The 27,328-nt window shown below is 53.5% G+C and overlaps 49 non-coding genes across 49 annotated transcripts; all 49 read right to left on the bottom strand.

Annotated features, from left to right (window-relative positions):
• Positions 1 to 792: 792 nt before the first annotated feature.
• On the bottom strand, positions 793 to 865 carry trnaf-gaa (transfer RNA phenylalanine (anticodon GAA)). The gene has a single exon. It is a non-coding gene; the product is annotated as a tRNA-Phe (tRNA).
• An 83-nt stretch (positions 866 to 948) lies between these two features.
• Positions 949 to 1,022, bottom strand: trnai-aau (transfer RNA isoleucine (anticodon AAU)). Its single transcript has one exon. It is a non-coding gene; the product is annotated as a tRNA-Ile (tRNA).
• Positions 1,023 to 2,142: 1,120 nt separating this feature from the next.
• Positions 2,143 to 2,215, bottom strand: trnaf-gaa (transfer RNA phenylalanine (anticodon GAA)). The gene has a single exon. It is a non-coding gene; the product is annotated as a tRNA-Phe (tRNA).
• Positions 2,216 to 2,298: 83 nt separating this feature from the next.
• Positions 2,299 to 2,372, bottom strand: trnai-aau (transfer RNA isoleucine (anticodon AAU)). Its single transcript has one exon. It is a non-coding gene; the product is annotated as a tRNA-Ile (tRNA).
• Positions 2,373 to 3,492: 1,120 nt separating this feature from the next.
• trnaf-gaa (transfer RNA phenylalanine (anticodon GAA)) lies at positions 3,493 to 3,565 on the bottom strand. The gene has a single exon. It is a non-coding gene; the product is annotated as a tRNA-Phe (tRNA).
• Positions 3,566 to 3,648: 83 nt separating this feature from the next.
• Positions 3,649 to 3,722, bottom strand: trnai-aau (transfer RNA isoleucine (anticodon AAU)). Its single transcript has one exon. It is a non-coding gene; the product is annotated as a tRNA-Ile (tRNA).
• A 1,120-nt stretch (positions 3,723 to 4,842) lies between these two features.
• trnaf-gaa (transfer RNA phenylalanine (anticodon GAA)) lies at positions 4,843 to 4,915 on the bottom strand. Its single transcript has one exon. It is a non-coding gene; the product is annotated as a tRNA-Phe (tRNA).
• Positions 4,916 to 6,192: 1,277 nt separating this feature from the next.
• trnaf-gaa (transfer RNA phenylalanine (anticodon GAA)) lies at positions 6,193 to 6,265 on the bottom strand. Its single transcript has one exon. It is a non-coding gene; the product is annotated as a tRNA-Phe (tRNA).
• Positions 6,266 to 6,348: 83 nt separating this feature from the next.
• On the bottom strand, positions 6,349 to 6,422 carry trnai-aau (transfer RNA isoleucine (anticodon AAU)). The gene has a single exon. It is a non-coding gene; the product is annotated as a tRNA-Ile (tRNA).
• A 1,120-nt stretch (positions 6,423 to 7,542) lies between these two features.
• trnaf-gaa (transfer RNA phenylalanine (anticodon GAA)) lies at positions 7,543 to 7,615 on the bottom strand. Its single transcript has one exon. It is a non-coding gene; the product is annotated as a tRNA-Phe (tRNA).
• Positions 7,616 to 7,698: 83 nt separating this feature from the next.
• trnai-aau (transfer RNA isoleucine (anticodon AAU)) lies at positions 7,699 to 7,772 on the bottom strand. The gene has a single exon. It is a non-coding gene; the product is annotated as a tRNA-Ile (tRNA).
• A 1,119-nt stretch (positions 7,773 to 8,891) lies between these two features.
• Positions 8,892 to 8,964, bottom strand: trnaf-gaa (transfer RNA phenylalanine (anticodon GAA)). Its single transcript has one exon. It is a non-coding gene; the product is annotated as a tRNA-Phe (tRNA).
• An 83-nt stretch (positions 8,965 to 9,047) lies between these two features.
• trnai-aau (transfer RNA isoleucine (anticodon AAU)) lies at positions 9,048 to 9,121 on the bottom strand. The gene has a single exon. It is a non-coding gene; the product is annotated as a tRNA-Ile (tRNA).
• A 1,119-nt stretch (positions 9,122 to 10,240) lies between these two features.
• On the bottom strand, positions 10,241 to 10,313 carry trnaf-gaa (transfer RNA phenylalanine (anticodon GAA)). Its single transcript has one exon. It is a non-coding gene; the product is annotated as a tRNA-Phe (tRNA).
• Positions 10,314 to 10,396: 83 nt separating this feature from the next.
• Positions 10,397 to 10,470, bottom strand: trnai-aau (transfer RNA isoleucine (anticodon AAU)). The gene has a single exon. It is a non-coding gene; the product is annotated as a tRNA-Ile (tRNA).
• Positions 10,471 to 12,038: 1,568 nt separating this feature from the next.
• On the bottom strand, positions 12,039 to 12,111 carry trnaf-gaa (transfer RNA phenylalanine (anticodon GAA)). Its single transcript has one exon. It is a non-coding gene; the product is annotated as a tRNA-Phe (tRNA).
• An 83-nt stretch (positions 12,112 to 12,194) lies between these two features.
• Positions 12,195 to 12,268, bottom strand: trnai-aau (transfer RNA isoleucine (anticodon AAU)). The gene has a single exon. It is a non-coding gene; the product is annotated as a tRNA-Ile (tRNA).
• A 670-nt stretch (positions 12,269 to 12,938) lies between these two features.
• On the bottom strand, positions 12,939 to 13,011 carry trnaf-gaa (transfer RNA phenylalanine (anticodon GAA)). Its single transcript has one exon. It is a non-coding gene; the product is annotated as a tRNA-Phe (tRNA).
• Positions 13,012 to 13,095: 84 nt separating this feature from the next.
• Positions 13,096 to 13,169, bottom strand: trnai-aau (transfer RNA isoleucine (anticodon AAU)). The gene has a single exon. It is a non-coding gene; the product is annotated as a tRNA-Ile (tRNA).
• Positions 13,170 to 13,838: 669 nt separating this feature from the next.
• On the bottom strand, positions 13,839 to 13,912 carry trnaf-gaa (transfer RNA phenylalanine (anticodon GAA)). Its single transcript has one exon. It is a non-coding gene; the product is annotated as a tRNA-Phe (tRNA).
• Positions 13,913 to 13,996: 84 nt separating this feature from the next.
• Positions 13,997 to 14,070, bottom strand: trnai-aau (transfer RNA isoleucine (anticodon AAU)). Its single transcript has one exon. It is a non-coding gene; the product is annotated as a tRNA-Ile (tRNA).
• A 1,119-nt stretch (positions 14,071 to 15,189) lies between these two features.
• On the bottom strand, positions 15,190 to 15,262 carry trnaf-gaa (transfer RNA phenylalanine (anticodon GAA)). The gene has a single exon. It is a non-coding gene; the product is annotated as a tRNA-Phe (tRNA).
• Positions 15,263 to 15,345: 83 nt separating this feature from the next.
• trnai-aau (transfer RNA isoleucine (anticodon AAU)) lies at positions 15,346 to 15,419 on the bottom strand. Its single transcript has one exon. It is a non-coding gene; the product is annotated as a tRNA-Ile (tRNA).
• A 669-nt stretch (positions 15,420 to 16,088) lies between these two features.
• Positions 16,089 to 16,161, bottom strand: trnaf-gaa (transfer RNA phenylalanine (anticodon GAA)). The gene has a single exon. It is a non-coding gene; the product is annotated as a tRNA-Phe (tRNA).
• An 84-nt stretch (positions 16,162 to 16,245) lies between these two features.
• Positions 16,246 to 16,319, bottom strand: trnai-aau (transfer RNA isoleucine (anticodon AAU)). The gene has a single exon. It is a non-coding gene; the product is annotated as a tRNA-Ile (tRNA).
• Positions 16,320 to 16,989: 670 nt separating this feature from the next.
• Positions 16,990 to 17,062, bottom strand: trnaf-gaa (transfer RNA phenylalanine (anticodon GAA)). Its single transcript has one exon. It is a non-coding gene; the product is annotated as a tRNA-Phe (tRNA).
• An 84-nt stretch (positions 17,063 to 17,146) lies between these two features.
• On the bottom strand, positions 17,147 to 17,220 carry trnai-aau (transfer RNA isoleucine (anticodon AAU)). The gene has a single exon. It is a non-coding gene; the product is annotated as a tRNA-Ile (tRNA).
• A 670-nt stretch (positions 17,221 to 17,890) lies between these two features.
• On the bottom strand, positions 17,891 to 17,963 carry trnaf-gaa (transfer RNA phenylalanine (anticodon GAA)). Its single transcript has one exon. It is a non-coding gene; the product is annotated as a tRNA-Phe (tRNA).
• An 83-nt stretch (positions 17,964 to 18,046) lies between these two features.
• Positions 18,047 to 18,120, bottom strand: trnai-aau (transfer RNA isoleucine (anticodon AAU)). The gene has a single exon. It is a non-coding gene; the product is annotated as a tRNA-Ile (tRNA).
• A 669-nt stretch (positions 18,121 to 18,789) lies between these two features.
• Positions 18,790 to 18,862, bottom strand: trnaf-gaa (transfer RNA phenylalanine (anticodon GAA)). The gene has a single exon. It is a non-coding gene; the product is annotated as a tRNA-Phe (tRNA).
• An 84-nt stretch (positions 18,863 to 18,946) lies between these two features.
• Positions 18,947 to 19,020, bottom strand: trnai-aau (transfer RNA isoleucine (anticodon AAU)). The gene has a single exon. It is a non-coding gene; the product is annotated as a tRNA-Ile (tRNA).
• A 670-nt stretch (positions 19,021 to 19,690) lies between these two features.
• Positions 19,691 to 19,763, bottom strand: trnaf-gaa (transfer RNA phenylalanine (anticodon GAA)). Its single transcript has one exon. It is a non-coding gene; the product is annotated as a tRNA-Phe (tRNA).
• An 84-nt stretch (positions 19,764 to 19,847) lies between these two features.
• Positions 19,848 to 19,921, bottom strand: trnai-aau (transfer RNA isoleucine (anticodon AAU)). The gene has a single exon. It is a non-coding gene; the product is annotated as a tRNA-Ile (tRNA).
• A 670-nt stretch (positions 19,922 to 20,591) lies between these two features.
• On the bottom strand, positions 20,592 to 20,664 carry trnaf-gaa (transfer RNA phenylalanine (anticodon GAA)). Its single transcript has one exon. It is a non-coding gene; the product is annotated as a tRNA-Phe (tRNA).
• Positions 20,665 to 20,747: 83 nt separating this feature from the next.
• Positions 20,748 to 20,821, bottom strand: trnai-aau (transfer RNA isoleucine (anticodon AAU)). Its single transcript has one exon. It is a non-coding gene; the product is annotated as a tRNA-Ile (tRNA).
• Positions 20,822 to 21,491: 670 nt separating this feature from the next.
• On the bottom strand, positions 21,492 to 21,564 carry trnaf-gaa (transfer RNA phenylalanine (anticodon GAA)). Its single transcript has one exon. It is a non-coding gene; the product is annotated as a tRNA-Phe (tRNA).
• Positions 21,565 to 21,648: 84 nt separating this feature from the next.
• On the bottom strand, positions 21,649 to 21,722 carry trnai-aau (transfer RNA isoleucine (anticodon AAU)). Its single transcript has one exon. It is a non-coding gene; the product is annotated as a tRNA-Ile (tRNA).
• Positions 21,723 to 22,392: 670 nt separating this feature from the next.
• On the bottom strand, positions 22,393 to 22,465 carry trnaf-gaa (transfer RNA phenylalanine (anticodon GAA)). Its single transcript has one exon. It is a non-coding gene; the product is annotated as a tRNA-Phe (tRNA).
• An 84-nt stretch (positions 22,466 to 22,549) lies between these two features.
• trnai-aau (transfer RNA isoleucine (anticodon AAU)) lies at positions 22,550 to 22,623 on the bottom strand. Its single transcript has one exon. It is a non-coding gene; the product is annotated as a tRNA-Ile (tRNA).
• Positions 22,624 to 23,293: 670 nt separating this feature from the next.
• trnaf-gaa (transfer RNA phenylalanine (anticodon GAA)) lies at positions 23,294 to 23,366 on the bottom strand. Its single transcript has one exon. It is a non-coding gene; the product is annotated as a tRNA-Phe (tRNA).
• Positions 23,367 to 23,450: 84 nt separating this feature from the next.
• On the bottom strand, positions 23,451 to 23,524 carry trnai-aau (transfer RNA isoleucine (anticodon AAU)). Its single transcript has one exon. It is a non-coding gene; the product is annotated as a tRNA-Ile (tRNA).
• A 670-nt stretch (positions 23,525 to 24,194) lies between these two features.
• Positions 24,195 to 24,267, bottom strand: trnaf-gaa (transfer RNA phenylalanine (anticodon GAA)). The gene has a single exon. It is a non-coding gene; the product is annotated as a tRNA-Phe (tRNA).
• Positions 24,268 to 24,350: 83 nt separating this feature from the next.
• On the bottom strand, positions 24,351 to 24,424 carry trnai-aau (transfer RNA isoleucine (anticodon AAU)). Its single transcript has one exon. It is a non-coding gene; the product is annotated as a tRNA-Ile (tRNA).
• A 670-nt stretch (positions 24,425 to 25,094) lies between these two features.
• Positions 25,095 to 25,167, bottom strand: trnaf-gaa (transfer RNA phenylalanine (anticodon GAA)). The gene has a single exon. It is a non-coding gene; the product is annotated as a tRNA-Phe (tRNA).
• Positions 25,168 to 25,251: 84 nt separating this feature from the next.
• Positions 25,252 to 25,325, bottom strand: trnai-aau (transfer RNA isoleucine (anticodon AAU)). The gene has a single exon. It is a non-coding gene; the product is annotated as a tRNA-Ile (tRNA).
• Positions 25,326 to 25,995: 670 nt separating this feature from the next.
• Positions 25,996 to 26,068, bottom strand: trnaf-gaa (transfer RNA phenylalanine (anticodon GAA)). Its single transcript has one exon. It is a non-coding gene; the product is annotated as a tRNA-Phe (tRNA).
• Positions 26,069 to 26,152: 84 nt separating this feature from the next.
• trnai-aau (transfer RNA isoleucine (anticodon AAU)) lies at positions 26,153 to 26,226 on the bottom strand. The gene has a single exon. It is a non-coding gene; the product is annotated as a tRNA-Ile (tRNA).
• Positions 26,227 to 26,896: 670 nt separating this feature from the next.
• Positions 26,897 to 26,969, bottom strand: trnaf-gaa (transfer RNA phenylalanine (anticodon GAA)). Its single transcript has one exon. It is a non-coding gene; the product is annotated as a tRNA-Phe (tRNA).
• An 84-nt stretch (positions 26,970 to 27,053) lies between these two features.
• trnai-aau (transfer RNA isoleucine (anticodon AAU)) lies at positions 27,054 to 27,127 on the bottom strand. The gene has a single exon. It is a non-coding gene; the product is annotated as a tRNA-Ile (tRNA).
• Between the last annotated feature and the right edge of the window lie 201 nt (positions 27,128 to 27,328).

Genomic DNA, 27,328 nt, shown 5'->3' with positions numbered 1-27,328 from the left:
ACAGCACCCCCTCGATGCAGCTGGTCGTCATCTTCATCGCGACAAAAGACACTCTCTCCTGTCGTCCTTTTAGCGGCAAGCACAGGAACGTCTCCAAATCCTCAATCGGCGGGGGCGTTTTGCGGCTTGACATTTCATCCAACGGAAACGTGGTGTCCTCGGCGCCACCTCGTGTCGGCGTGAAACAACCGGTCGTGTTTGGCCCACGCCACCAGGCGCTTTTTTCGCTGCAAATTCAAGTGGATGTCAAGAAAGCAACGAAACGGGAGCTAGCAGCATTCCGAGACTCCAAGGTGCACTGCCGAAATGGTACGGCGTTCGCTTATCATGCAAGAGGTAGCGGGATAGACGCCAGCATTGTCCAACACCGTCTTCTTCTTTTTCGTCTTTTGGCAGTTTCCCCTAAAGTACAGCTCCGCTGCACGTTCTGCAGTCTATCTCCCAACGCAGACAGCACCCCCTCGATGCAGCTGGTCGTCATCTTTATCGCGACACAAGCCACTCTCTCCTGTCGTCCTTTTAGCGGCAATTACAGGAACATCTCCAAATCCTCAATCGGCGGGGGCGTTTTGCGGCTTGACATTCCATCCAATGGAGGGAAAACACGGCCCACTGGTGCACAGCGCTGCGCTCTCACCTCAGATCTTTAAAAGGGACAAGTTTATGCAGTACGTCCCGTGTCGCGCATTTCTTTGACCAGTCAGCGGTCAGCAGTGCTTTGGCGTGACCTTTGAGAAAACGCACCGTCAACCACTTCCTTGAGTAGACTCTACTTTGGAGACGCCAAAGCTTTGCCGAAACCCGGGATCGAACCAGGGACCTTTAGATCTTCAGTCTAACGCTCTCCCAACTGAGCTATTTCGGCACGGAGTCCACTGTCTTCAGTAGCATGTCGAAGCCTGGCAACAAACGCGGGAAGGAAGGAAAAGACCTCCAAAAAGCTCTCAATGGCCCGTAAGGGGATCGAACCCGTGACCTTGGCGTTATTAGCACCACGCTCTGACCAACTGAGCTAACAGGCCAATGACGCCATGAGAAGCAACGGAAACGTGGTGTCCTCGGCGCCACCTTGTGTCGGCGTGAAACAACCGGTCTTGTTTGGCCCACGCCACCAGGCGCTTTTTTCGCTGCAAATTCAAGTGGATGTCAAGAAAGCAACGAAACGGGAGCTAGCAGCATTCCGAGACTCCAATGTGCACTGCCGAAATGGTACGGCGTTCGCTTATCATGCAAGAGGTAGCGGGATAGACGCCAGCATTGTCCAACACCGTCTTCTTCTTTTTCGTCTTTTGGCAGTTTCCCCTAAAGTACAGCTCCGCTGCACGTTCTGCAGTCTATCTCCCAACGCAGACAGCACCCCCTCGATGCAGCTGGTCATCATCTTCATCGCGACAAAAGACACTCTCTCCTGTCGTCCTTTTAGCGGCAAGCACAGGAACGTCTCCAAATCCTCAATCGGCGGGGGCGTTTTGCGGCTTGACATTTCATCCAACGGAAACGTGGTGTCCTCGGCGCCACCTTGTGTCGGCGTGAAACAACCGGTCGTGTTTGGCCCACGCCACCAGGCGCTTTTTTCGCTGCAAATTCAAGTGGATGTCAAGAAAGCAACGAAACGGGAGCTAGCAGCATTCCGAGACTCCAAGGTGCACTGCCGAAATGGTACGGCGTTCGCTTATCATGCAAGAGGTAGCGGGATAGACGCCAGCATTGTCCAACACCGTCTTCTTCTTTTTCGTCTTTTGGCAGTTTCCCCTAAAGTACAGCTCCGCTGCACGTTCTGCAGTCTATCTCCCAACGCAGACAGCACCCCCTCGATGCAGCTGGTCGTCATCTTTATCGCGACACAAGCCACTCTCTCCTGTCGTCCTTTTAGCGGCAATTACAGGAACATCTCCAAATCCTCAATCGGCGGGGGCGTTTTGCGGCTTGACATTCCATCCAATGGAGGGAAAACACGGCCCACTGGTGCACAGCGCTGCGCTCTCACCTCAGATCTTTAAAAGGGACAAGTTTATGCAGTACGTCCCGTGTCGCGCATTTCTTTGACCAGTCAGCGGTCAGCAGTGCTTTGGCGTGACCTTTGAGAAAACGCACCGTCAACCACTTCCTTGAGTAGACTCTACTTTGGAGACGCCAAAGCTTTGCCGAAACCCGGGATCGAACCAGGGACCTTTAGATCTTCAGTCTAACGCTCTCCCAACTGAGCTATTTCGGCACGGAGTCCACTGTCTTCAGTAGCATGTCGAAGCCTGGCAACAAACGCGGGAAGGAAGGAAAAGACCTCCAAAAAGCTCTCAATGGCCCGTAAGGGGATCGAACCCGTGACCTTGGCGTTATTAGCACCACGCTCTGACCAACTGAGCTAACAGGCCAATGACGCCATGAGAAGCAACGGAAACGTGGTGTCCTCGGCGCCACCTTGTGTCGGCGTGAAACAACCGGTCTTGTTTGGCCCACGCCACCAGGCGCTTTTTTCGCTGCAAATTCAAGTGGATGTCAAGAAAGCAACGAAACGGGAGCTAGCAGCATTCCGAGACTCCAAGGTGCACTGCCGAAATGGTACGGCGTTCGCTTATCATGCAAGAGGTAGCGGGATAGACGCCAGCATTGTCCAACACCGTCTTCTTCTTTTTCGTCTTTTGGCAGTCTCTCCTAAAGTACAGCTCCGCTGCACGTTCTGCAGTCTATCTCCCAACGCAGACAGCACCCCCTCGATGCAGCTGGTCGTCATCTTCATCGCGACACAAGCCACTCTCTCCTGTCGTCCTTTTAGCGGCAATTACAGGAACGTCTCCAAATCCTCAATCGGCGGGGGCGTTTTGCGGCTTGACATTTCATCCAACGGAAACGTGGTGTCCTCGGCGCCACCTCGTGTCGGCGTGAAACAACCGGTCGTGTTTGGCCCACGCCACCAGGCGCTTTTTTCGCTGCAAATTCAAGTGGATGTCAAGAAAGCAACGAAACGGGAGCTAGCAGCATTCCGAGACTCCAAGGTGCACTGCCGAAATGGTACGGCGTTCGCTTATCATGCAAGAGGTAGCGGGATAGACGCCAGCATTGTCCAACACCGTCTTCTTCTTTTTCGTCTTTTGGCAGTTTCCCCTAAAGTACAGCTCCGCTGCACGTTCTGCAGTCTATCTCCCAACGCAGACAGCACCCCCTCGATGCAGCTGGTCGTCATCTTTATCGCGACACAAGCCACTCTCTCCTGTCGTCCTTTTAGCGGCAATTACAGGAACATCTCCAAATCCTCAATCGGCGGGGGCGTTTTGCGGCTTGACATTCCATCCAATGGAGGGAAAACACGGCCCACTGGTGCACAGCGCTGCGCTCTCACCTCAGATCTTTAAAAGGGACAAGTTTATGCAGTACGTCCCGTGTCGCGCATTTCTTTGACCAGTCAGCGGTCAGCAGTGCTTTGGCGTGACCTTTGAGAAAACACACCGTCAACCACTTCCTTGAGTAGACTCTACTTTGGAGACGCCAAAGCTTTGCCGAAACCCGGGATCGAACCAGGGACCTTTAGATCTTCAGTCTAACGCTCTCCCAACTGAGCTATTTCGGCACGGAGTCCACTGTCTTCAGTAGCATGTCGAAGCCTGGCAACAAACGCGGGAAGGAAGGAAAAGACCTCCAAAAAGCTCTCAATGGCCCGTAAGGGGATCGAACCCGTGACCTTGGCGTTATTAGCACCACGCTCTGACCAACTGAGCTAACAGGCCAATGACGCCACGTGAAGCAACGGAAACTTGGTGTCCTCGGCGCCACCTTGTGTCGGCGTGAAACAACCGGTCTTGTTTGGCCCACGCCACCAGGCGCTTTTTTCGCTGCAAATTCAAGTGGATGTCAAGAAAGCAACGAAACGGGAGCTAGCAGCATTCCGAGACTCCAATGTGCACTGCCGAAATGGTACGGCGTTCGCTTATCATGCAAGAGGTAGCGGGATAGACGCCAGCATTGTCCAATACCGTCTTCTTCTTTTTCGTCTTTTGGCAGTTTCCCCTAAAGTACAGCTCCGCTGCACGTTCTGCAGTCTATCTCCCAACGCAGACAGCACCCCCTCGATGCAGCTGGTCGTCATCTTCATCGCGACAAAAGCCACTCTCTCCTGTCGTCCTTTTAGCGGCAAGCACAGGAACGTCTCCAAATCCTCAATCGGCGGGGGCGTTTTGCGGCTTGACATTTCATCCAACGGAAACGTGGTGTCCTCGGCGCCACCTCGTGTCGGCGTGAAACAACCGGTCGTGTTTGGCCCACGCCACCAGGCGCTTTTTTCGCTGCAAATTCAAGTGGATGTCAAGAAAGCAACGAAACGGGAGCTAGCAGCATTCCGAGACTCCAAGGTGCACTGCCGAAATGGTACGGCGTTCGCTTATCATGCAAGAGGTAGCGGGATAGACGCCAGCATTGTCCAACACCGTCTTCTTCTTTTTCGTCTTTTGGCAGTTTCCCCTAAAGTACAGCTCCGCTGCACGTTCTGCAGTCTATCTCCCAACGCAGACAGCACCCCCTCGATGCAGCTGGTGGTCATCTTCATCGCGACACAAGCCACTCTCTCCTGTCGTCCTTTTAGCGGCAATTACAGGAACATCTCCAAATCCTCAATCGGCGGGGGTGTTTTGCGGCTTGACATTCCATCCAATGGAGGGAAAACACGGCCCACTGGTGCACAGCGCTGCGCTCTCACCTCAGATCTTTAAAAGGGACAAGTTTATGCAGTACGTCCCGTGTCGCGCATTTCTTTGACCAGTCAGCGGTCAGCAGTGCTTTGGCGTGACCTTTGAGAAAACGCACCGTCAACCACTTCCTTGAGTAGACTCTACTTTGGAGACGCCAAAGCTTTGCCGAAACCCGGGATCGAACCAGGGACCTATAGATCTTCAGTCTAACCCTCTCCCAACTGAGCTATTTCGGCACGGAGTCCACTGTCTTCAGTAGCATGTCGAAGCCTGGCCACAAACGCGGGAAGGAAGGAAAAGACCTCCAAAAAGCTCTCAATGGCCCGTAAGGGGATCGAACCTGTGACCTTGGCGTTATTAGCACCACGCTCTGACCAACTGAGCTAAAAGGCCAATGACGCCACGTGAAGCAACGGAAACGTGGTGTCCTCGGCGCCACCTTGTATCGGCGTGAAACAACCGGTCTTGTTTGGCCCACGCCACCAGGCGCTTTTTTCGCTGCAAATTCAAGTGGATGTCAAGAAAGCAACGAAACTGGAGCTAGCAGCATTCCGAGACTCCAATGTGCACTGCCGAAATGGTACGGCGTTCGCTTATCATGCAAGAGGTAGCGGGATAGACGCCAGCATTGTCCAACACCGTCTTCTTCTTTTTCGTCTTTTGGCAGTTTCCCCTAAAGTACAGCTCCGCTGCACGTTCTGCAGTCTATCTCCCAACGCAGACAGCACCCCCTCGATGCAGCTGGTCGTCATCTTCATCGCGACAAAAGACACTCTCTCCTGTCGTCCTTTTAGCGGCAAGCACAGGAACGTCTCCAAATCCTCAATCGGCGGGGGCGTTTTGCGGCTTGACATTTCATCCAACGGAAACGTGGTGTCCTCGGCGCCACCTCGTGTCGGCGTGAAACAACCGGTCGTGTTTGGCCCACGCCACCAGGCGCTTTTTTCGCTGCAAATTCAAGTGGATGTCAAGAAAGCAACGAAACGGGAGCTAGCAGCATTCCGAGACTCCAAGGTGCACTGCCGAAATGGTACGGCGTTCGCTTATCATGCAAGAGGTAGCGGGATAGACGCCAGCATTGTCCAACACCGTCTTCTTCTTTTTCGTCTTTTGGCAGTTTCCCCTAAAGTACAGCTCCGCTGCACGTTCTGCAGTCTATCTCCCAACGCAGACAGCACCCCCTCGATGCAGCTGGTGGTCATCTTCATCGCGACACAAGCCACTCTCTCCTGTCGTCCTTTTAGCGGCAATTACAGGAACATCTCCAAATCCTCAATCGGCGGGGGTGTTTTGCGGCTTGACATTCCATCCAATGGAGGGAAAACACGGCCCACTGGTGCACAGCGCTGCGCTCTCACCTCAGATCTTTAAAAGGGACAAGTTTATGCAGTACGTCCCGTGTCGCGCATTTCTTTGACCAGTCAGCGGTCAGCAGTGCTTTGGCGTGACCTTTGAGAAAACGCACCGTCAACCACTTCCTTGAGTAGACTCTACTTTGGAGACGCCAAAGCTTTGCCGAAACCCGGGATCGAACCAGGGACCTTTAGATCTTCAGTCTAACGCTCTCCCAACTGAGCTATTTCGGCACGGAGTCCACTGTCTTCAGTAGCATGTCGAAGCCTGGCAACAAACGCGGGAAGGAAGGAAAAGACCTCCAAAAAGCTCTCAATGGCCCGTAAGGGGATCGAACCCGTGACCTTGGCGTTATTAGCACCACGCTCTGACCAACTGAGCTAACAGGCCAATGACGCCATGAGAAGCAACGGAAACGTGGTGTCCTCGGCGCCACCTTGTGTCGGCGTGAAACAACCGGTCTTGTTTGGCCCACGCCACCAGGCGCTTTTTTCGCTGCAAATTCAAGTGGATGTCAAGAAAGCAACGAAACGGGAGCTAGCAGCATTCCGAGACTCCAATGTGCACTGCCGAAATGGTACGGCGTTCGCTTATCATGCAAGAGGTAGCGGGATAGACGCCAGCATTGTCCAACACCGTCTTCTTCTTTTTCGTCTTTTGGCAGTTTCCCCTAAAGTACAGCTCCGCTGCACGTTCTGCAGTCTATCTCCCAACGCAGACAGCACCCCCTCGATGCAGCTGGTCGTCATCTTCATCGCGACAAAAGACACTCTCTCCTGTCGTCCTTTTAGCGGCAAGCACAGGAACGTCTCCAAATCCTCAATCGGCGGGGGCGTTTTGCGGCTTGACATTTCATCCAACGGAAACGTGGTGTCCTCGGCGCCACCTCGTGTCGGCGTGAAACAACCGGTCGTGTTTGGCCCACGCCACCAGGCGCTTTTTTCGCTGCAAATTCAAGTGGATGTCAAGAAAGCAACGAAACGGGAGCTAGCAGCATTCCGAGACTCCAAGGTGCACTGCCGAAATGGTACGGCGTTCGCTTATCATGCAAGAGGTAGCGGGATAGACGCCAGCATTGTCCAACACCGTCTTCTTCTTTTTCGTCTTTTGGCAGTTTCCCCTAAAGTACAGCTCCGCTGCACGTTCTGCAGTCTATCTCCCAACGCAGACAGCACCCCCTCGATGCAGCTGGTGGTCATCTTCATCGCGACACAAGCCACTCTCTCCTGTCGTCCTTTTAGCGGCAATTACAGGAACATCTCCAAATCCTCAATCGGCGGGGGTGTTTTGCGGCTTGACATTCCATCCAATGGAGGGAAAACACGGCCCACTGGTGCACAGCGCTGCGCTCTCACCTCAGATCTTTAAAAGGGACAAGTTTATGCAGTACGTCCCGTGTCGCGCATTTCTTTGACCAGTCAGCGGTCAGCAGTGCTTTGGCGTGACCTTTGAGAAAACGCACCGTCAACCACTTCCTTGAGTAGACTCTACTTTGGAGACGCCAAAGCTTTGCCGAAACCCGGGATCGAACCAGGGACCTTTAGATCTTCAGTCTAACGCTCTCCCAACTGAGCTATTTCGGCACGGAGTCCACTGTCTTCAGTAGCATGTCGAAGCCTGGCAACAAACGCGGGAAGGAAGGAAAAGACCTCCAAAAAGCTCTCAATGGCCCGTAAGGGGATCGAACCCGTGACCTTGGCGTTATTAGCACCACGCTCTGACCAACTGAGCTAACAGGCCAATGACGCCATGAGAAGCAACGGAAACGTGGTGTCCTCGGCGCCACCTTGTGTCGGCGTGAAACAACCGGTCTTGTTTGGCCCACGCCACCAGGCGCTTTTTTCGCTGCAAATTCAAGTGGATGTCAAGAAAGCAACGAAACGGGAGCTAGCAGCATTCCGAGACTCCAATGTGCACTGCCGAAATGGTACGGCGTTCGCTTATCATGCAAGAGGTAGCGGGATAGACGCCAGCATTGTCCAACACCGTCTTCTTCTTTTTCGTCTTTTGGCAGTTTCCCCTAAAGTACAGCTCCGCTGCACGTTCTGCAGTCTATCTCCCAACGCAGACAGCACCCCCTCGATGCAGCTGGTCGTCATCTTCATCGCGACACAAGCCACTCTCTCCTGTCGTCCTTTTAGCGGCAAGCACAGGAACGTCTCCAAATCCTCAATCGGCGGGGGCGTTTTGTGGCTTGACATTTCATCCAACGGAAACGTGGTGTCCTCGGCGCCACCTCGTGTCGGCGTGAAACAACCGGTCGTGTTTGGCCCACGCCACCAGGCGCTTTTTTCGCTGCAAATTCAAGTGGATGTCAAGAAAGCAACGAAACGGGAGCTAGCAGCATTCCGAGACTCCAAGGTGCACTGCCGAAATGGTACGGCGTTCGCTTATCATGCAAGAGGTAGCGGGATAAAGCCAGCATTGTCCAACACCGTCTTCTTCTTTTTCGTCTTTTGGCAGTTTCCCCTAAAGTACAGCTCCGCTGCACGTTCTGCAGTCTATCTCCCAACGCAGACAGCACCCCCTCGATGCAGCTGGTGGTCATCTTCATCGCGACACAAGCCACTCTCTCCTGTCGTCCTTTTAGCGGCAATTACAGGAACGTCTCCAAATCCTCAATCGGCGGGGGCGTTTTGCGGCTTGACATTCCATCCAATGGAGGGAAAACACGGCCCACTGGTGCACAGCGCTGCGCTCTCACCTCAGATATTTAAAAGGGACAAGTTTATGCAGTACGTCCCGTGTCGCGCATTTCTTTGACCAGTCAGCGGTCAGCAGTGCTTTGGCGTGACCTTTGAGAAAACGCACCGTCAACCACTTCCTTGAGTAGACTCTACTTTGGAGACGCCAAAGCTTTGCCGAAACCCGGGATCGAACCAGGGACCTTTAGATCTTCAGTCTAACCCTCTCCCAACTGAGCTATTTCGGCACGGAGTCCACTGTCTTCCGTAGCATGTCGAAGCCTGGCCACAAACGCGGGAAGGAAGGAAAAGACCTCCAAAAAGCTCTCAATGGCCCGTAAGGGGATCGAACCCGTGACCTTGGCGTTATTAGCACCACGCTCTGACCAACTGAGCTAACAGGCCAATGACGCCACGTGAAGCAACGGAAACGTGGTGTCCTCGGCGCCACCTTGTGTCGGCGTGAAACAACCGGTCTTGTTTGGCCCACGCCACCAGGCGCTTTTTTCGCTGCAAATTCAAGTGGATGTCAAGAAAGCAACGAAACGGGAGCTAGCAGCATTCCGAGACTCCAATGTGCACTGCCGAAATGGTACGGCGTTCGCTTATCATGCAAGAGGTAGCGGGATAGACGCCAGCATTGTCCAACACCGTCTTCTTCTTTTTCGTCTTTTGGCAGTTTCCCCTAAAGTACAGCTCCGCTGCACGTTCTGCAGTCTATCTCCCAACGCAGACAGCACCCCCTCGATGCAGCTGGTCGTCATCTTCATCGCGACACAAGCCACTCTCTCCTGTCGTCCTTTTAGCGGCAAGCACAGGAACGTCTCCAAATCCTCAATCGGCGGGGGCGTTTTGCGGCTTGACATTTCATCCAACGGAAACGTGGTGTCCTCGGCGCCACCTCGTGTCGGCGTGAAACAACCGGTCGTGTTTGGCCCACGCCACCAGGCGCTTTTTTCGCTGCAAATTCAAGTGGATGTCAAGAAAGCAACGAAACGGGAGCTAGCAGCATTCCGAGACTCAAAGGTGCACTGCCGAAATGGTACGGCGTTCGCTTATCATGCAAGAGGTAGCGGGATAAAGCCAGCATTGTCCAACACCGTCTTCTTCTTTTTCGTCTTTTGGCAGTTTCCCCTAAAGTACAGCTCCGCTGCACGTTCTGCAGTCTATCTCCCAACGCAGACAGCACCCCCTCGATGCAGCTGGTGGTCATCTTCATCGCGACACAAGCCACTCTCTCCTGTCGTCCTTTTAGCGGCAATTACAGGAACGTCTCCAAATCCTCAATCGGCGGGGGCGTTTTGCGGCTTGACATTCCATCCAATGGAGGGAAAACACGGCCCACTGGTGCACAGCGCTGCGCTCTCACCTCAGATATTTAAAAGGGACAAGTTTATGCAGTACGTCCCGTGTCGCGCATTTCTTTGACCAGTCAGCGGTCAGCAGTGCTTTGGCGTGACCTTTGAGAAAACGCACCGTCAACCACTTCCTTGAGTAGACTCTACTTTGGAGACGCCAAAGCTTTGCCGAAACCCGGGATCGAACCAGGGACCTTTAGATCTTCAGTCTAACCCTCTCCCAACTGAGCTATTTCGGCACGGAGTCCACTGTCTTCCGTAGCATGTCGAAGCCTGGCCACAAACGCGGGAAGGAAGGAAAAGACCTCCAAAAAGCTCTCAATGGCCCGTAAGGGGATCGAACCCGTGACCTTGGCGTTATTAGCACCACGCTCTGACCAACTGAGCTAACAGGCCAATGACGCCACATGAAGCAACGGAAACGTGGTGTCCTCGGCGCCACCTCGTGTCGGCGTGAAACAACCGGTCTTGTTTGGCCCACGCCACCAGGCGCTTTTTTCGCTGCAAATTCAAGTGGATGTCAAGAAAGCAACGAAACGGGAGCTAGCAGCATTCCGAGACTCCAATGTGCACTGCCGAAATGGTACGGCGTTCGCTTATCATGCAAGAGGTAGCGGGATAGACGCCAGCATTGTCCAACACCGTCTTCTTCTTTTTCGTCTTTTGGCAGTTTCCCCTAAAGTACAGCTCCGCTGCACGTTCTGCAGTCTATCTCCCAACGCAGACAGCACCCCCTCGATGCAGCTGGTCGTCATCTTCATCGCGACACAAGCCACTCTCCTGTCGTCCTTTTAGCGGCAAGCACAGGAACGTCTCCAAATCCTCAATCGGCGGGGGCGTTTTGCGGCTTGACATTTCATCCAACGGAAACGTGGTGTCCTCGGCGCCACCTCGTGTCGGCGTGAAACAACCGGTCTTGTTTGGCCCACGCCACCAGGCGCTTTTTTCGCTGCAAATTCAAGTGGATGTCAAGAAAGCAACGAAACGGGAGCTAGCAGCATTCCGAGACTCCAATGTGCACTGCCGAAATGGTACGGCGTTCGCTTATCATGCAAGAGGTAGCGGGATAGACGCCAGCATTGTCCAATACCGTCTTCTTCTTTTTCGTCTTTTGGCAGTTTCCCCTAAAGTACAGCTCCGCTGCACGTTCTGCAGTCTATCTCCCAACGCAGACAGCACCCCCTCGATGCAGCTGGTCGTCATCTTCATCGCGACACAAGCCACTCTCTCCTGTCGTCCTTTTAGCGGCAAGCACAGGAACGTCTCCAAATCCTCAATCGGCGGGGGCGTTTTGCGGCTTGACATTTCATCCAACGGAAACGTGGTGTCCTCGGCGCCACCTCGTGTCGGCGTGAAACAACCGGTCGTGTTTGGCCCACGCCACCAGGCGCTTTTTTCGCTGCAAATTCAAGTGGATGTCAAGAAAGCAACGAAACGGGAGCTAGCAGCATTCCGAGACTCCAAGGTGCACTGCCGAAATGGTACGGCGTTCGCTTATCATGCAAGAGGTAGCGGCATAGACGCCAGCATTGTCCAACACCGTCTTCTTCTTTTTCGCCTTTTGGCAGTTTCCCCTAAAGTACAGCTCCACTGCACGTTCTGCAGTCTATCTCCCAACGCAGACAGCACCCCCTCGATGCAGCTGGTCGTCATCTTCATCGCGACACAAGCCACTCTCTCCTGTCGTCCTTTTAGCGGCAATTACAGGAACGTCTCCAAATCCTCAATCGGCGGGGGCGTTTTGCGGCTTGACATTCCATCCAATGGAGGGAAAACACGGCCCACTGGTGCACAGCGCTGCGCTCTCACCTCAGATATTTAAAAGGGACAAGTTTATGCAGTACGTCCCGTGTCGCGCATTTCTTTGACCAGTCAGCGGTCAGCAGTGCTTTGGCGTGACCTTTGAGAAAAAGCACCGTCAACCACTTCCTTGAGTAGACTCTACTTTGGAGACGCCAAAGCTTTGCCAAAACCCGGGATCGAACCAGGGACCTTTAGATCTTCAGTCTAACGCTCTCCCAACTGAGCTATTTCGGCACGGAGTCCACTGTCTTCAGTAGCATGTCGAAGCCTGGCCACAAACGCGGGAAGGAAGGAAAAGACCTCCAAAAAGCTCTCAATGGCCCGTAAGGGGATCGAACCCGTGACCTTGGCGTTATTAGCACCACGCTCTGACCAACTGAGCTAACAGGCCAATGACGCCAAGTGAAGCAACGGAAACGTGGTGTCCTCGGCGCCACCTTGTGTCGGCGTGAAACAACCGGTCTTGTTTGGCCCACGCCACCAGGCGCTTTTTTCGCTGCAAATTCAAGTGGATGTCAAGAAAGCAACGAAACGGGAGCTAGCAGCATTCCGAGACTCCAAGGTGCACTGCCGAAATGGTACGGCGTTCGCTTATCATGCAAGAGGTAGCGGGATAGACGCCAGCATTGTCCAATACCGTCTTCTTCTTGTTCGCCTTTTGGCAGTTTCCCCTAAAGTACAGCTCCGCTGCACGTTCTGCAGTCTATCTCCCAACGCAGACAGCACCCCCTCGATGCAGCTGGTCGTCATCTTCATCGCGACACAAGCCACTCTCTCCTGTCGTCCTTTTAGCGGCAAGAACAGGAACGTCTCCAAATCCTCAATCGGCGGGGACGTTTTGCGGCTTTACATTTCATCCAATGGAGGGAAAACACGGCCCACTGGTGCACAGCGCTGCGCTCTCACCTCAGATATTTAAAAGGGACAAGTTTATGCAGTACATCCCGTGTCGCGCATTTCTTTGACCAGTCAGCGGTCAGCAGTGCTTTGGCGTGACCTTTGAGAAAAAGCACCGTCAACCACTTCCTTGAATAGACTCTACTTTGGAGACGCCAAAGCTTTGCCGAAACCCGGGATCGAACCAGGAACCTTCAGATCTTCAGTCTAACGCTCTCCCAACTGAGCTATTTCGGCACGGAGAACACTGTATTCAGTAGCATGTCGAAGCCTGGCCACAAACGCTGGGAAGGAAGGAAAAGACCTCCAAAAAGCTCTCAATGGCCCGTAAGGGGATCGAACCCGTGACCTTGGCGTTATTAGCACCACGCTCTGACCAACTGAGCTAACAGGCCAATGACGGCACGTGAAGCAACGGAAACGTGGTGTCCTCGGCGCCACCTCGTGTCGGCGTGAAACAACCGGTCGTGTTTGGCCCACGCCACCAGGCGCTTTTTTCGCTGCAAATTCAAGTGGATGTCAAGAAAGCAACGAAACGGGAGCTAGCAGCATTCCGAGACTCCAAGGTGCACTGCCGAAATGGTACGGCGTTCGCTTATCATGCAAGAGGTAGCGGGATAGACGCCAGCATTGTCCAACACCGTCTTCTTCTTTTTTGTCTTTTGGCAGTTTCCCCTAAAGTAAAGCTCCGCTGCATGTTCTGCAGTCTATCTCCCAACGCAGACAGCACCCCCTCGATGCAGCTGGTCGTCATCTTCATCGCGACACAAGCCACTCTCTCCTGTCGTCCTTTGAGCGGCAAGCACAGGAACGTCTCCAAATCCTCAATCGGCGGGGGCATTTTGCGGCTTGACATTTCATCCAATGGAGGGAAAACACGGCCCACTGGTGCACAGCGCTGCGCTCTCACCTCAGATATTTAAAGGGACAAGTTTATGCAGTACGTCCCGTGTCGCGCATTTCTTTGACAAGTCAGCGGTCAGCAGTGCTTTGGCGTGACCTTTGAGAAAACGCACCGTCAACCACTTCCTTGAGTAGACTCTACTTTGGAGACGCCAAAGTTTTGCCGAAATCCCGGGATCGAACCATGGACCTTCAGATCTTCAGTCTAACGCTCTCCCAACTGAGCTATTTCGGCACGGAGAACGCTGTATTGAGTAGCATGTCGAAGCCTGGCCACAAACGCGGGGAAGGCAGGAAAAGACCTCCAAAAAGCTCTCAATGGCCCGTAAGGGGATCGAACCCGTGACCGTGGCGTTATTAGCACCACGCTCTGACCAACTGAGCTAACAGGCCAATGACGACACGTGAAGAAACGGAAACATGGTGTCCTCAGCGCCACCTCGTGTCGGCGTGAAACAACCGGTCTTGTTTGGCCCACGCCACCATGCGCTTTTTTCGCTGCAATTTCAAGTGGATGTCAAGAAAGCAACGAAACGGGAGCTAGCAGCATTCCGAGACTCCAAGGTGCACTGCCGAAATGGTACGGCGTTCGCTTATCATGCAAGAGGTAGCGGGATAGACGCCAGCATTGTCCAATACCGTCTTCTTCTTGTTCGCCTTTTGGCAGTTTCCCCTAAAGTACAGCTCCGCTGCACGTTCTGCAGTCTATCTCCCAACGCAGTCAGCACCCCCTCGATGCAGCTGGTCGTCATCTTCATCGCGACACAAGCCACTCTCTCCTGTCGTCCTTTTAGCGGCAAGAACAGGAACGCTCCAAATCCTCAATCGGCGGGGGCGTTTTGCGGCTTGACATTTCATCCAACGGAAACGTGGTGTCCTCGGCGCCACCTCGTGTCGGCGTGAAACAACCGGTCGTGTTTGGCCCACGCCACCAGGCGCTTTTTTCGCTGCAAATTCAAGTGGATGTCAAGAAAGCAACGAAACGGGAGCTAGCAGCATTCCGAGACTCCAAGGTGCACTGCCGAAATGGTACGGCGTTCGCTTATCATGCAAGAGGTAGCGGCATAGACGCCAGCATTGTCCAACACCGTCTTCTTCTTTTTCGCCTTTTGGCAGTTTCCCCTAAAGTACAGCTCCACTGCACGTTCTGCAGTCTATCTCCCAACGCAGACAGCACCCCCTCGATGCAGCTGGTCGTCATCTTCATCGCGACACAAGCCACTCTCTCCTGTCGTCCTTTTAGCGGCAATTACAGGAACGTCTCCAAATCCTCAATCGGCGGGGGCGTTTTGCGGCTTGACATTCCATCCAATGGAGGGAAAACACGGCCCACTGGTGCACAGCGCTGCGCTCTCACCTCAGATATTTAAAAGGGACAAGTTTATGCAGTACGTCCCGTGTCGCGCATTTCTTTGACCAGTCAGCGGTCAGCAGTGCTTTGGCGTGACCTTTGAGAAAAAGCACCGTCAACCACTTCCTTGAGTAGACTCTACTTTGGAGACGCCAAAGCTTTGCCAAAACCCGGGATCGAACCAGGGACCTTTAGATCTTCAGTCTAACGCTCTCCCAACTGAGCTATTTCGGCACGGAGTCCACTGTCTTCAGTAGCATGTCGAAGCCTGGCCACAAACGCGGGAAGGAAGGAAAAGACCTCCAAAAAGCTCTCAATGGCCCGTAAGGGGATCGAACCCGTGACCTTGGCGTTATTAGCACCACGCTCTGACCAACTGAGCTAACAGGCCAATGACGCCAAGTGAAGCAACGGAAACGTGGTGTCCTCGGCGCCACCTTGTGTCGGCGTGAAACAACCGGTCTTGTTTGGCCCACGCCACCAGGCGCTTTTTTCGCTGCAAATTCAAGTGGATGTCAAGAAAGCAACGAAACGGGAGCTAGCAGCATTCCGAGACTCCAAGGTGCACTGCCGAAATGGTACGGCGTTCGCTTATCATGCAAGAGGTAGCGGGATAGACGCCAGCATTGTCCAACACCGTCTTCTTCTTTTTCGTTTTTGGCAGTTTTCCCTAAAGTACAGCTCCGCTGCACGTTCTGCAGTCTATCTCCCAACGCAGACAGCACCCCCTCGATGCAGCTGGTCGTCATCTTCATCGCGACACAAGCCACTCTCTCCTGTCGTCCTTTTAGCGGCAAGAACAGGAACGTCTCCAAATCCTCAATCGGCGGGGGCGTTTTGCGGCTTGACATTTCATCCAATGGAGGGAAAACACGGCCCACTGGTAAACAGCGCTGCGCTCTCACCTCAGATATTTAAAAGGGACAAGTTTATGCAGTACGTCCCGTGTCGCGCATTTCTTTGACCAGTCAGCGGTCAGTAGTGCTTTGGCGTGACCTTTGAGAAAACACACCGTCAACCACTTCCTTGAGTAGACTCTACTTTGGAGACGTCAAAGCTTTGCCGAAACCCGGGATCGAACCAGGGACCTTTAGATCTTCAGTCTAACGCTCTCCCAACTGAGCTATTTCGGCACGGAGAACGCTGTATTGAGTAGCATGTCGAAGCCTGGCCACAAACGCGGGGAAGGCAGGAAAAGACCTCCAAAAAGCTCTCAATGGCCCGTAAGGGGATCGAACCCAAGACCTTGGCATTATTAGCACCACGCTCTGACCAACTGAGCTAACAGGCCAATGACGGCACGTGAAGCAACGGAAACATGGTGTCCTCAGCGCCACCTCGTGTCGGCGTGAAACAACCGGTCGTGTTTGGCCCACGCCACCAGGCGCTTTTTTCGCTGCAAATTCAAGTGGATGTCAAGAAAGCAACGAAACGGGAGCTAGCAGCATTCCGAGACTCCAAGGTGCACTGCCGAAATGGTACGGCGTTCGCTTATCATGCAAGAGGTAGCGGGATAGACGCCAGCATTGTCCAACACCGTCTTCTTCTTTTTCGTCTTTTGGCAGTTTCCCCTAAAGTAAAGCTCCGCTGCATGTTCTGCAGTCTATCTCCCAACGCAGACAGCACCCCCTCGATGCAGCTGGTCGTCATCTTCATCGCGACACAAGCCACTCTCTCCTGTCGTCCTTTTAGCGGCAAGCACAGGAACGTCTCCAAATCCTCAATCGGCTGGGGCGTTTTGCGGCTTGACATTTCATCCAATGGAGGGAAAACACGGCCCACTGGTGCACAGCGCTGCGCTCTCACCTCAGATATTTAAAAGGGACAAGTTTATGCAGTACATCCCGTGTCGCGCATTTCTTTGACCAGTCAGCGGTCAGCAGTGCTTTGGCGTGACCTTTGAGAAAAAGCACCGTCAACCACTTCCTTGAGTAGACTCTACTTTGGAGACGCCAAAGCTTTGCCGAAACCCGGGATCGAACCAGGGACCTTCAGATCTTCAGTCTAACGCTCTCCGAACTGAGCTATTTCGGCACGGAGACCACTGTATTCAGTAGCATGTCGAAGCCTGGCCACAAACGCGGGGAAGGAAGGAAAAGACCTCCAAAAAGCTCTCAATGGCCCGTAAGGGGATCGAACCCGTGACCTTGGCGTTATTAGCACCACGCTCTGACCAACTGAGCTAACAGGCCAATGACGGCATGTGAAGCAACGGAAACGTGGTGTCCTCGGCGCCACCTCGTGTCGGCGTGAAACAACCGGTCGTGTTTGGCCCTCGCCACCAGGCGCTTTTTTCGCTGCAAATTCAAGTGGATGTCAAGAAAGCAACGAAACGGGAGCTAGCAGCATTCCGAGACTCCAAGGTGCACTGCCGAAATGGTACGGCGTTCGCTTATCATGCAAGAGGTAGCGGGATAGACGCCAGCATTGTCCAACACCGTCTTCTTCTTTTTCGTCTTTTGGCAGTTTCCCCTAAAGTAAAGCTCCGCTGCATGTTCTGCAGTCTATCTCCCAACGCAGACAGCACCCCCTCGATGCAGCTGGTCGTCATCTTCATCGCGACACAAGCCACTCTCTCCTGTCGTCTTTTGAGCGGCAAGCACAGGAACGTCTCCAAATCCTCAATCGGCGGGGGCGTTTTGCGGCTTGACATTTCATCCAATGGAGGGAAAACACGGCCCACTGGTGCACAGCGCTGCGCTCTCACCTCAGATATTTAAAAGGGACAAGTTTATGCAGTACGTCCCGTGTCGCACATTTCTTTGACAAGTCAGCGGTCAGCAGTGCTTTGGCGTGACCTTTGAGAAAAAGCACCGTCAACCACTTCCTTGAGTAGACTCTACTTTGGAGACGCCAAAGCTTTGCCAAAACCCGGGATCGAACCAGGGACCTTTAGATCTTCAGTCTAACGCTCTCCCAACTGAGCTATTTCGACACGGAGTCCACTGTCTTCAGTAGCATGTCGAAGCCTGGCCACAAACGCGGGAAGGAAGGAAAAGACCTCCAAAAAGCTCTCAATGGCCCGTAAGGGGATCGAACCCGTGACCTTGGCGTTATTAGCACCACGCTCTGACCAACTGAGCTAACAGGCCAATGACGCCAAGTGAAGCAACGGAAACGTGGTGTCCTCGGCGCCACCTTGTGTCGGCGTGAAACAACCGGTCTTGTTTGGCCCACGCCACCAGGCGCTTTTTTCGCTGCAAATTCAAGTGGATGTCAAGAAAGCAACGAAACGGGAGCTAGCAGCATTCCGAGACTCCAAGGTGCACTGCCGAAATGGTACGGCGTTCGCTTATCATGCAAGAGGTAGCGGGATAGACGCCAGCATTGTCCAACACCGTCTTCTTCTTTTTCGTTTTTGGCAGTTTTCCCTAAAGTACAGCTCCGCTGCACGTTCTGCAGTCTATCTCCCAACGCAGACAGCACCCCCTCGATGCAGCTGGTCGTCATCTTCATCGCGACACAAGCCACTCTCTCCTGTCGTCCTTTTAGCGGCAAGAACAGGAACGTCTCCAAATCCTCAATCGGCGGGGGCGTTTTGCGGCTTGACATTTCATCCAATGGAGGGAAAACACGGCCCACTGGTAAACAGCGCTGCGCTCTCACCTCAGATATTTAAAAGGGACAAGTTTATGCAGTACGTCCCGTGTCGCGCATTTCTTTGACCAGTCAGCGGTCAGTAGTGCTTTGGCGTGACCTTTGAGAAAACACACCGTCAACCACTTCCTTGAGTAGACTCTACTTTGGAGACTTCAAAGCTTTGCCGAAACCCGGGATCGAACCAGGGACCTTTAGATCTTCAGTCTAACGCTCTCCCAACTGAGCTATTTCGGCACGGAGAACGCTGTATTGAGTAGCATGTCGAAGCCTGGCCACAAACGCGGGGAAGGCAGGAAAAGACCTCCAAAAAGCTCTCAATGGCCCGTAAGGGGATCGAACCCAAGACCTTGGCATTATTAGCACCACGCTCTGACCAACTGAGCTAACAGGCCAATGACGGCACGTGAAGCAACGGAAACATGGTGTCCTCAGCGCCACCTCGTGTCGGCGTGAAACAACCGGTCGTGTTTGGCCCACGCCACCAGGCGCTTTTTTCGCTGCAAATTCAAGTGGATGTCAAGAAAGCAACGAAACGGGAGCTAGCAGCATTCCGAGACTCCAAGGTGCACTGCCGAAATGGTACGGCGTTCGCTTATCATGCAAGAGGTAGCGGGATAGACGCCAGCATTGTCCAACACCGTCTTCTTCTTTTTCGTCTTTTGGCAGTTTCCCCTAAAGTAAAGCTCCGCTGCATGTTCTGCAGTCTATCTCCCAACGCAGACAGCACCCCCTCGATGCAGCTGGTCGTCATCTTCATCGCGACACAAGCCACTCTCTCCTGTCGTCCTTTTAGCGGCAAGCACAGGAACGTCTCCAAATCCTCAATCGGCTGGGGCGTTTTGCGGCTTGACATTTCATCCAATGGAGGGAAAACACGGCCCACTGGTGCACAGCGCTGCGCTCTCACCTCAGATATTTAAAAGGGACAAGTTTATGCAGTACATCCCGTGTCGCGCATTTCTTTGACCAGTCAGCGGTCAGCAGTGCTTTGGCGTGACCTTTGAGAAAAAGCACCGTCAACCACTTCCTTGAGTAGACTCTACTTTGGAGACGCCAAAGCTTTGCCGAAACCCGGGATCGAACCAGGGACCTTCAGATCTTCAGTCTAACGCTCTCCGAACTGAGCTATTTCGGCACGGAGACCACTGTATTCAGTAGCATGTCGAAGCCTGGCCACAAACGCGGGGAAGGAAGGAAAAGACCTCCAAAAAGCTCTCAATGGCCCGTAAGGGGATCGAACCCGTGACCTTGGCGTTATTAGCACCACGCTCTGACCAACTGAGCTAACAGGCCAATGACGGCATGTGAAGCAACGGAAACGTGGTGTCCTCGGCGCCACCTCGTGTCGGCGTGAAACAACCGGTCGTGTTTGGCCCTCGCCACCAGGCGCTTTTTTCGCTGCAAATTCAAGTGGATGTCAAGAAAGCAACGAAACGGGAGCTAGCAGCATTCCGAGACTCCAAGGTGCACTGCCGAAATGGTACGGCGTTCGCTTATCATGCAAGAGGTAGCGGGATAGACGCCAGCATTGTCCAACACCGTCTTCTTCTTTTTCGTCTTTTGGCAGTTTCCCCTAAAGTAAAGCTCCGCTGCATGTTCTGCAGTCTATCTCCCAACGCAGACAGCACCCCCTCGATGCAGCTGGTCGTCATCTTCATCGCGACACAAGCCACTCTCTCCTGTCGTCTTTTGAGCGGCAAGCACAGGAACGTCTCCAAATCCTCAATCGGCGGGGGCGTTTTGCGGCTTGACATTTCATCCAATGGAGGGAAAACACGGCCCACTGGTGCACAGCGCTGCGCTCTCACCTCAGATATTTAAAAGGGACAAGTTTATGCAGTACGTCCCGTGTCGCACATTTCTTTGACAAGTCAGCGGTCAGCAGTGCTTTGGCGTGACCTTTGAGAAAAAGCACCGTCAACCACTTCCTTGAGTAGACTCTACTTTGGAGACGCCAAAGCTTTGCCAAAACCCGGGATCGAACCAGGGACCTTCAGATCTTCAGTCTAACGTTCTCCCAACTGAGCTATTTCGGCACGGAGACCACTGTATTCAGTAGCATGTCGAAGCCTGGCCACAAACGCGGGAAGTAAGGAAAAGACCTCCAAAAAGCTCGCAATGGCCCGTAAGGGGATCGAACCCGTGACCTTGGCGTTATTAGCACCACGCTCTGACCAACTGAACTAACAGGCCAATGACGGCACGTGAAGCAACGGAAACGTGGTGTCCTCGGCGCCACCTCGTGTCGGCGTGAAACAACCGGTCGTGTTTGGCCCTCGCCACCAGGCGCTTTTTTCGCTGCAAATTCAAGTGGATGTCAAGAAAGCAACGAAACGGGAGCTAGCAGCATTCCGAGACTCCAAGGTGCACTGCCGAAATGGTACGGCGTTCGCTTATCATGCAAGAGGTAGCGGGATAGACGCCAGCATTGTCCAACACCGTCTTCTTCTTTTTCGTCTTTTGGCAGTTTCCCCTAAAGTAAAGCTCCGCTGCATGTTCTGCAGTCTATCTCCCAACGCAGACAGCACCCCCTCGATGCAGCTGGTCGTCATCTTCATCGCGACACAAGCCACTCTCTCCTGTCGTCCTTTGAGCGGCAAGCACAGGAACGTCTCCAAATCATCAATTGGCGGGGGCATTTTGCGGCTTGACATTTCATCCAATGGAGGGAAAACACGGCCCACTGGTGCACAGCGCTGCGCTCTCACCTCAGATATTTAAAAGGGACAAGTTTATGCAGTACGTCCCGTGTCGCGCATTTCTTTGACAAGTCAGCGGTCAGCAGTGCTTTGGCGTGACCTTTGAGAAAACGCACCGTCAACCACTTCCTTGAGTAGACTCTACTTTGGAGACGCCAAAGCTTTGCCGAAACCCGGGATCGAACCAGGGACTTTCAGATCTTCAGTCTAACGCTCTCCAAACTGAGCTATTTCGGCACGGAGACCACTGTATTCAGTAGCATGTCGAAGCCTGGCCACAAACGCGGGGAAGGAAGGAAAAGACCTCCAAAAAGCTCTCAATGGCCCGTAAGGGGATCGAACCCGTGACCTTGGCGTTATTAGCACCACGCTCTGACCAACTGAGCTAACAGGCCAATGACGGCATGTGAAGCAACGGAAACGTGGTGTCCTCGGCGCCACCTCGTGTCGGCGTGAAACAACCGGTCGTGTTTGGCCCACGCCACCAGGCGCTTTTTTCGCTGCAAATTCAAGTGGATGTCAAGAAAGCAACAAAACGGGAGCTAGCAGCATTCCGAGACTCCAAGGTGCACTGCCGAAATGGTACGGCGTTCGCTTATCATGCAAGAGGTAGCGGGATAGACGCCAGCATTGTCCAACACCGTCTTCTTCTTTTTCGTCTTTTGGCAGTTTCCCCTAAAGTAAAGCTCCGCTGCATGTTCTGCAGTCTATCTCCCAACGCAGACAGCACCCCCTCGATGCAGCTGGTCGTCATCTTCATCGCGACACAAGCCACTCTCTCCTGTCGTCCTTTGAGCGGCAAGCACAGGAACGTCTCCAAATCATCAATTGGCGGGGGCATTTTGCGGCTTGACATTTCATCCAATGGAGGGAAAACACGGCCCACTGGTGCACAGCGCTGCGCTCTCACCTCAGATATTTAAAAGGGACAAGTTTATGCAGTACGTCCCGTGTCGCGCATTTCTTTGACAAGTCAGCGGTCAGCAGTGCTTTGGCGTGACCTTTGAGAAAACGCACCGTCAACCACTTCCTTGAGTAGACTCTACTTTGGAGACGCCAAAGCTTTGCCGAAACCCGGGATCGAACCAGGGACTTTCAGATCTTCAGTCTAACGCTCTCCAAACTGAGCTATTTCGGCACGGAGACCACTGTATTCAGTAGCATGTCGAAGCCTGGCCACAAACGCGGGGAAGGAAGGAAAAGACCTCCAAAAAGCTCTCAATGGCCCGTAAGGGGATCGAACCCGTGACCTTGGCGTTATTAGCACCACGCTCTGACCAACTGAGCTAACAGGCCAATGACGGCATGTGAAGCAACGGAAACGTGGTGTCCTCGGCGCCACCTCGTGTCGGCGTGAAACAACCGGTCGTGTTTGGCCCTCGCCACCAGGCGCTTTTTTCGCTGCAAATTCAAGTGGATGTCAAGAAAGCAACGAAACGGGAGCTAGCAGCATTCCGAGACTCCAAGGTGCACTGCCGAAATGGTACGGCGTTCGCTTATCATGCAAGAGGTAGCGGGATAGACGCCAGCATTGTCCAATACCGTCTTCTTCTTGTTCGCCTTTTGGCAGTTTCCCCTAAAGTACAGCTCCGCTGCACGTTCTGCAGTCTATCTCCCAACGCAGACAGCACCCCCTCGATGCAGCTGGTCGTCATCTTCATCGCGACACAAGCCACTCTCTCCTGTCGTCCTTTTAGCGGCAAGAACAGGAACGTCTCCAAATCCTCAATCGGCGGGGGCGTTTTGCGGCTTTACATTTCATCCAATGGAGGGAAAACACGGCCCACTGGTGCACAGCGCTGCGCTCTCACCTCAGATATTTAAAAGGGACAAGTTTATGCAGTACATCCCGTGTCGCGCATTTCTTTGACCAGTCAGCGGTCAGCAGTGCTTTGGCGTGACCTTTGAGAAAAAGCACCGTCAACCACTTCCTTGAGTAGACTCTACTTTGGAGACGCCAAAGCTTTGCCGAAACCCGGGATCGAACCAGGAACCTTCAGATCTTCAGTCTAACGCTCTCCCAACTGAGCTATTTCGGCACGGAGACCACTGTATTCAGTAGCATGTCGAAGCCTGGCCACAAACGCGGGGAAGGAAGGACAAGACCTCCAAAAAGCTCTCAATGGCCCGTAAGGGGATCGAACCCGTGACCTTGGCGTTATTAGCACCATGCTCTGACCAACTGAGCTAACAGGCCAATGACGGCACGTGAAGCAACGGAAACGTGGTGTCCTCGGCGCCAACTCGTGTCGGCGTGAAACAACCGGTCGTGTTTGGCCCACGCCACCAGGCGCTTTTTTCGCTGCAAATTCAAGTGGATGTCAAGAAAGCAACAAAACGGGAGCTAGCAGCATTCCGAGACTCCAAGGTGCACTGCCGAAATGGTACGGCGTTCGCTTATCATGCAAGAGGTAGCGGGATAGACGCCAGCATTGTCCAATACCGTCTTCTTCTTTTTCGTCTTTTGGCAGTTTCCCCTAAAGTACAGCTCCGCCGCATGTTCTGCAGTCTATCTCCCAACGCAGACAGCACCCCCTCGATGCAGCTGGTCGTCATCTTCATCGCGACACAAGCCACTCTCTCCTGTCGTCCTTTGAGCGGCAAGCACAGGAACGTCTCCAAATCCTCAATCGGCGGGGGCGTTTTGCGGCTTGACATTTCATCCAATGGAGGGAAAACACGGCCCACTGGTGCACAGCGCTGCGCTCTCACCTCAGATATTTAAAAGGGACAAGTTTATGCAGTACGTCCCGTGTCGCGCATTTCTTTGACCAGTCAGCGGTCAGCAGTGCTTTGGCGTGACCTTTGAGAAAACGCACCGTCAACCACTTCCTTGAGTAGACTCTACTTTGGAGACGCCAAAGTTTTGCCGAAACCCGGGATCGAACCAGGGACCTTCAGATCTTCAGTCTAACCCTCTCCCAACTGAGCTATTTCGGCACGGAGACCACTGTATTCAGTAGCATGTCGAAGCCTGGCCACAAACGCGGGAAGTAAGGAAAAGACCTCCAAAAAGCTCTCAATGGCCCGTAAGGGGATCGAACCTGTGACCTTGGCGTTATTAGCACCACGCTCTGACCAACTGAACTAACAGGCCAATGACGGCACGTGAAGCAACGGAAACGTGGTGTCCTCGGCGCCACCTCGTGTCGGCGTGAAACAACCGGTCGTGTTTGGCCCTCGCCACCAGGCGCTTTTTTCGCTGCAAATTCAAGTGGATGTCAAGAAAGCAACGAAACGGGAGCTAGCAGCATTCCGAGACTCCAAGGTGCACTGCCGAAATGGTACGGCGTTCGCTTATCATGCAAGAGGTAGCGGGATAGACGCCAGCATTGTCCAACACCGTCTTCTTCTTTTTCGTCTTTTGGCAGTTTCCCCTAAAGTAAAGCTCCGCTGCATGTTCTGCAGTCTATCTCCCAACGCAGACAGCACCCCCTCGATGCAGCTGGTCGTCATCTTCATCGCGACACAAGCCACTCTCTCCTGTCGTCCTTTGAGCGGCAAGCACAGGAACGTCTCCAAATCCTCAATCGGCGGGGGCGTTTTGCGGCTTGACATTTCATCCAATGGAGGTAAAACACGGCCCACTGGTGCACAGCGCTGCGCTCAAACCTCAGATATTTAAAAGGGACAAGTTTATGCAGTACGTCCCGTGTCGCGCATTTCTTTGACAAGTCAGCGGTCAGCAGTGCTTTGTCGTGACCTTTGAGAAAACGCACCGTCAACCACTTCCTTGAGTAGACTCTACTTTGGAGACGCCAAAGTTTTGCCGAAACCCGGGATCGAACCAGGGACCTTCAGATCTTCAGTCTAACGCTCTCCCAACTGAGCTATTTCGGCACGGATACCACTGTATTCAGTAGCATGTCGAAGCCTGGCCACAAACGCGGGGAAGGAAGGAAAAGACCTCCAAAAAGCTCTCAATGGCCCGTAAGGGGATCGAACCCGTGACCTTGGCGTTATTAGCACCACGCTCTGACCAACTGAGCTAACAGGCCAATGACGGCACGTGAAGCAACGGAAACGTGGTGTCCTCGGCGCCACCTCGTGTCGGCGTGAAACAACCGGTCGTGTTTGGCCCTCGCCACCAGGCGCTTTTTTCGCTGCAAATTCAAGTGGATGTCAAGAAAGCAACGAAACGGGAGCTAGCAGCATTCCGAGACTCCAAGGTGCACTGACGAAATGGTACGGCGTTCGCTTATCATGCAAGAGGTAGCGGGATAGACGCCAGCATTGTCCAATACCGTCTTCTGCTTGTTCGCCTTTTGGCAGTTTCCCCTAAAGTACAGCTCCGCTGCACGTTCTGCAGTCTATCTCCCAACGCAGACAGCACCCCCTCGATGCAGCTGGTCGTCATCTTCATCGCGACACAAGCCACTCTCTCCTGTCGTCCTTTGAGCGGCAAGCACAGGAACGTCTCCAAATCCTCAATCGGCGGGGGCGTTTTGCGGCTTGACATTTCATCCAATGGAGGTAAAACACGGCCCACTGGTAAACAGCGCTGCGCTCTCACCTCAGATATTTAAAAGGGACAAGTTTATGCAGTACGTCCCGTGTCGCGCATTTCTTTGACAAGTCAGCGGTCAGCAGTGCTTTGGCGTGACCTTTGAGAAAACACACCGTCAACCACTTCCTTGAGTAGACTCTACTTTCGAGACGCCAAAGCTTTGCCGAAACCCGGGATCGAACCAGGGACCTTCAGATCTTCAGTCTAACGCTCTCCCAACTGAGCTATTTCGGCACGGAGACCACTGTATTCAGTAGCATGTCGAAGCCTGGCCACAAACGCGGGGAAGGAAGGAAAAAACCTCCAAAAAGCTCTCAATGGCCCGTAAGGGGATCGAACCCGTGACCTTGGCGTTATTAGCACCACGCTCTGACCAACTGAGCTAACAGGCCAATGACGGCACGTGAAGCAACGGAAACGTGGTGTCCTCGGCGCCACCTCGTGTCGGCGTGAAACAACCGGTCGTGTTTGGCCCACGCCACCAGGCGCTTTTTTCGCTGCAAATTCAAGTGGATGTCAAGAAAGCAACAAAACGGGAGCTAGCAGCATTCCGAGACTCCAAGGTGCACTGCCGAAATGGTACGGCGTTCGCTTATCATGCAAGAGTTAGCGGGATAGACGCCAGCATTGTCCAACACCGTCTTCTTCTTTTTCGTCTTTTGGCAGTTTCCCCTAAAGTACAGCTCCGCTGCATGTTCTGCAGTCTATCTCCCAACGCAGACAGCACCCCCTCGATGCAGCTGGTCGTCATCTTCATCGCGACACAAGCCACTCTCTCCTGTCGTCTTTTGAGCGGCAAGCACAGGAACGTCTCCAAATCCTCAATCGGCGGGGGCGTTTTGCGGCTTGACATTTCATCCAATGGAGGGAAAACACGGCCCACTGGTGCACAGCGCTGCGCTCTCACCTCAGATATTTAAAAGGGACAAGTTTATGCAGTACGTCCCGTGTCGCGCATTTCTTTGACAAGTCAGCGGTCAGCAGTGCTTTGGCGTGACCTTTGAGAAAACGCACCGTCAACCACTTCCTTGAGTAGACTCTACTTTGGAGACGCCAAAGCTTTGCCGAAACCCGGGATCGAACCATGGACCTTCAGATCTTCAGTCTAACGCTCTCCCAACTGAGCTATTTCGGCACGGAGACCACTGTATTCAGTAGCATGTCGAAGCCTGGCCACAAACGCGGGGAAGGAAGGACAAGACCTCCAAAAAGCTCTCAATGGCCCGTAAGGGGATCGAACCCGTGACCTTGGCGTTATTAGCACCATGCTCTGACCAACTGAGCTAACAGGCCAATGACGCCATACGAAGCAACGGAAACGTGGTGTCCTCGGCGCCACCTCGTGTCGGCGTGAAACAACCGGTCGTGTTTGGCCCATGCCACCAGGCGCTTTTTTCGCTGCAAATTCAAGTGGATGTCAAGAAAGCAACAAAACGGGAGCTAGCAGCATTCCGAGACTCCAAGGTGCACTGCCGAAATGGTACGGCGTTCGCT

The sequence above is a fragment of the Osmerus eperlanus genome, chromosome 17 (genome assembly GCF_963692335.1).
Source record: "Osmerus eperlanus chromosome 17, fOsmEpe2.1, whole genome shotgun sequence".
NCBI classification, from domain to species: Eukaryota; Metazoa; Chordata; class Actinopteri; order Osmeriformes; family Osmeridae; genus Osmerus; species Osmerus eperlanus.
This window is presented reverse-complemented; position numbering and strand designations above follow the sequence as displayed.